The 5,095-nt window shown below is 26.8% G+C and overlaps 1 non-coding gene across 1 annotated transcript; it reads right to left on the bottom strand.

The window, feature by feature from the left end:
• Nucleotides 1-2,819: 2,819 nt before the first annotated feature.
• On the bottom strand, nucleotides 2,820-2,892 carry TRNAF-GAA (transfer RNA phenylalanine (anticodon GAA)). Its single transcript has one exon. It is a non-coding gene; the product is annotated as a tRNA-Phe (tRNA).
• Between the last annotated feature and the right edge of the window lie 2,203 nt (nucleotides 2,893-5,095).

Below are 5,095 nucleotides of genomic sequence, written 5' to 3' on the forward strand. Positions count from 1 at the left end.
AATACATGATATAATATATGTATTAATGCGCTTCATGTTTATTGTATCAGATACATAGCTGCAAGAACTTCATATTTTGCCTCGAACTAAACAAACTTTTGATAATAACATTTGTGTATCACTGTTTATGAATCTGATACATACTTGTGTGACACTTTGATGTATCATGTACTGTGTACTGTTACATATCCTTCTAAATTTGAATAAGAGAGAAGATACATAGCAACACCTAGATACATGATAAATGATACATTTGGAAGAAGTTTTATATCAAGTATCAAAACTAATTAAGTTTATGTATCAAAATTAATATTTGAACACGATACACTGTGTATGATAAAATTGTAATGTACCATAGTATTGAAACAAAGGCATTATACATTAATTTAAGAAACAAAACTAACTAGATACATTAAAAATCTAGTTAATGTATCTAATTAGTAATTTGAACACGATACATTGTACATAGTGAAATAGTAATGTATCATAATGTTGAAACGAAGACATTATACATTAATTTAAGAAATCAAAACACCTGATACATTAAAAATCTGAACGCATATATATCAGAAAAAAGATGAACGAGAAAAAATCAGAAAAAAAATCAGAAAAAAATCAACAATCTGATCTATTTCGACTTCTCTTTCTCAACAATCACTTTAGAAGACAAATGTACATCCACTTTTTTCTACATTTACTTTAGAAAACGAATGTACATCCTTCTTCTCATTCTCCTTCTCAACATTCACTCTTGTAATTTTTTTTTTTACTATTAACATAGATGTCACTCATGAATCTCGATCCAAAGTCATTACAAAAGCCACCAGTAGATCGACTTTTTTCGTCTTTTTGAGCATTTTTTCCATAGTCTATTTAGAAGGCGAAGATGCATCCTTCTTCGACTAGTTGAGTAATACCAACACTAAAAGAATGATCCTGATCCATATGCATAATGAAATAAAGAAGAAAATAAAATAAAATTGAAGAAGACGATTGTGGAGGAGACACAATATATCAATTGAGTAGTTTGAATTTGATTGATTGGAGAGAAAATCCTTTTGAGAATAAAATTGATATGAAAATTCTAACGGATAAGATTGTAGAGAATCCTTTTGAAAATCAAATTGATATGAAAATTGTAACTGATAAGATTGTAGAGCAAATTATGGAGAGAATAAAGGAGTGAAAAAAAGGAAGGAAATCCTGTGTTAAGGATGGGATACTTATGTATCCGGTTGACTTGAAAATTTGGGGAAAATAAGGGATTTTGGAAATATTTTGAAATGGTAGGGAATGATGGAAATTATGAAAAATAAAGATGTGCATATAAATAATTTATCCTTATTTTTATGTCATTTATCTCAAATGTGATTAGTTTTATGATATTTTTAAATAAATATCGGGAAAAAAACTCTTCACATTTATTTCAAATATCACTAAATAAATATCTTTGTATCTCTATTTTTTTTATAGTGATTGGTGATGAAATTATGTTGATTAAGTTTCAACAAAGGTGAACTTTAGCCTTTCTCCCAATAAAAATAGGTTATAATGTTGAAACGCTTCTGTTGTTCATGAATTAAAGGCATATTTGAAGTTTTGAACCAATTTTGTGACAGTAACTAGTGGCATACTTAGCTTATTCTCAAAATTGAGTAGCATATTTGTTTTATTACCAAGAAGCTAAGTACTTATATATACCTGACGTGAGATGCTATTACGCTTCATTTGATTTTATTATAAAACGTCTAAATCTAAATAGAGATTTGAGTATTAAGATGTGCATTAAGATTAAGACATTAGAATTTGAATATAAACATTTAAATATATCAAAATGTTATATTAGAATCTAAATATAGATTAAATAATTAAGGTTATTTATTTTTCCAACATTTTACCAAGTAATAAATATACAATAGAACAAATATGGCTTCCTCAAGTGGCATTGATACGTCTTGACTTGTTACTTGTGATATATATATATATATATATATATATAGAGAGAGAGAGAGAGAGAGATTTATTCAAGATTTATTATTGAAAACTGAAAAATTCTTTCAAAAAGAAGCAATCACTCTTGATACTTGTTTAACATGTTAATTGTAATATTACAAAATTCAGTGTTACATATAGTAAAAGACGACCTTGCTTAATCTTTATAACAATATGTATGATAGTATGTTCAAAGGAGGACCGCCACAATATTGCTGCAAATGATTTAAAAGCGAAATACTATATACTTAAATTTGTTTTAGCACATTAGAAAGTTACGTCGATATAGAGTTTTAACACATATAAATGTATAACACATGATACAAGTATATATACTTAAAATAATTGTATTCATTGATACACTTGATATAGTTCTTTGATACATTTGATACAAAGTGAATATACAAGGAACAAATACATAGTTGATATATTTGATAGAAAGTTAATACACTTGATATGATTGTATTCGTTGATACACAAAATACAGTGAATACACAAGAGATGTATACATTTGATACAATTATATATGTTGATACAAATCAATTGTATCATCAACAAATCAATTGTATTCATGATAACCTAATACACCACGTATCCATCAATTCTCTCGTCGTCTCTTTCCCAAATCTTGTTGCCAAAGATCTCTAATTAAGCTTAATATGTAGTTATTTTAAAAACTTTTTCTTTTATTTAATCCAACTTAATTCATATTAATATTTTCTCCTTCCCACCACATAATTAAAGTTGATGAAAAGCCCAAAAATGTTAAATTCAATATTAATATTTTCTCCTCCCCTCCAAAAATCTTAAAATTAAAAAAAAATATATGCGGTGAACGTGGATCGAACACGTGACCTTCAGATCTTCAGTCTGACGCTCTCCCAACTGAGCTATCCCCGCTTGTTGTTCTTTAGCTATCATTTTCTTAAAATCACTTATCGAGTACATTACATCAGACAGCTCAACCATGTTACACAAGCAACTAAAGTTTTGGAAAATTTTCTAAAAACCTCTAAAATCTCTTATTTCTTTAATGTATCTGAGCTACATATTAATGTATCCGAGCCAGTATTTAATGTATTCGAATTCCGAGCTACATATTATGTATCTGGTTTATTTTATAATGTATTCGAGCTAGTTTTTAATGTATTCGAGCTACATATTATGTATTCAGTTTATATTATAATGTATCTGAGATACTCTTTAATGTATTCGAACTACATATTATGTATCCAGTTTGTGTTACTTTTTATGGGATTAGTGTAATTACAAACTAAAGAGGGATAGATTGTAATTTCATATTAAAACTATCTGATTCCTAAAATTTATCCTAAAGTTTTTGTGTCAGGCCTCAAAATATTGATATTAGAGTTATATGGTGATAAAAATTATTGTGAGAAATGTTTAGTAATTTTTATTATTAATTTTAAATTTTGTGTTAAAATTTAAGTTAATATGATTCATGCAAGGTAAAATCTCTATGCTGACGTTAAGAAGTCCTGAAAATTACTTTAAAAAATTCATCCCAATTGAGACGTCACTTATTGAAGAAGACAAATAAATCTCAATTTTCCTTTTTATTTATTGGTGGAGTGTTGAGCAGTACTATAACAAAAATAACATTTAACGGTAATTAATATACACATTATACAAAGAATGTTAAAGCCTTTACATTAGTTAATTTTCATTAGATCCGATATTGTCGCTATAGGGTTTAACGTCATTTACAAAAAAAATGCAAAAATATAATTATCACTAGCAATTGATACTACAAATATATATTTGGCAATAATTATGTTATTATCGTTAATTAATTATCGTCATTTTCACTAGTAGATGGGAACAATTTGAATATGTCGTAATCTACTTAAAAGATATTGGTAATTGGCTTACCAGCTATACTAGCGTTATTGAATATTATGTCAAGCTTAATGCTACCTTACCTTCCGACCTATAAAAATATGTAAGTTAAAATGGAGATTAGTATTATCATTTTCTAAGCACAAATTAAATATAAACAAATAAAATATAGAAAGGAAATATTTTTTAGCTATTGGAGATTGACGAGAAAAATAAGAGATTTTCTCAAACTATATATGTCTCTCTCTCTTTTTTCATATACAACAGAGATTTGGAGGGTCTATTTATGGGGGGGGGGGGCAAAGCCTAGCTATGTGAGAAAAATAGCAGCCTAAGTTACATACCTTATGAAGTTTCATATCTGGTTTGAAAATCACAAGTACAATTTATATAGATTGGTGTAATAAAAAAAAAAAATTGATCGAAGCTCTCGAACCCATTCTGAAGTCACTTTAAGATTTGATTTCCGATCTAATTGATGTTTTGACATCCCAAATCGAGATAATTAAATTATCTATATGTGTTATAACAGGTAAATTATTTTGTTTTATATATTACATGTCTAACTTTTTTATGATAAGTTACTTTATGTAGTATTTTATTAGAGATCTGATGGGATGAAATTCTCTTAGAATTTCCATGCATATACTTTAAACTCTTAAGGTAAAATAACAATAATAGGTTTGGGGCTAAAGTAAATAAATATAGGTTAGCCTATTTACATTGGTACAATCTTTTATTTTTAATAGTTTATCTTTACCTATTGTAACAAATAAATCTAATTTATTCTCAATCCAATTGTTTTTTTTTCTTCTTTTAAGAAAAAATTTCACAAAAAAAGTTGTCAAATTATTCACTTTCCTACTTTTGACTAACAACCTTAACTCTTATTGTTAAGTTGAAAAAATAGAAACTTCTCTATTTACATATATTAATATACTAGATATAAGACCCCGTGCCAGCACGGGGCCCAATATATATATATATATAATTTATGTCATATTATGGAATTTGAGAAGTTATTGAAAATTTTATATGATTTTTAAAATATTTTAAATTGTTAACTATTGTGATTTGTAGTACTTTTTTTTAACATAATTTTGAAAATAATATTTATTACTCTCTTTGTTCTAATTTATGTGGCACATGCAGAATTTCAAATATTAACCCTTTTTTATATGTCTCTTTAATATATTAAGTTGTTAATTATTGTATTTTATACTACATTTTGAACCTACTTTTT

This window comes from Solanum tuberosum, unplaced genomic scaffold (assembly GCF_000226075.1).
Source record: "Solanum tuberosum cultivar DM 1-3 516 R44 unplaced genomic scaffold, SolTub_3.0 scf00352, whole genome shotgun sequence".
NCBI classification, from domain to species: Eukaryota; Viridiplantae; Streptophyta; class Magnoliopsida; order Solanales; family Solanaceae; genus Solanum; species Solanum tuberosum.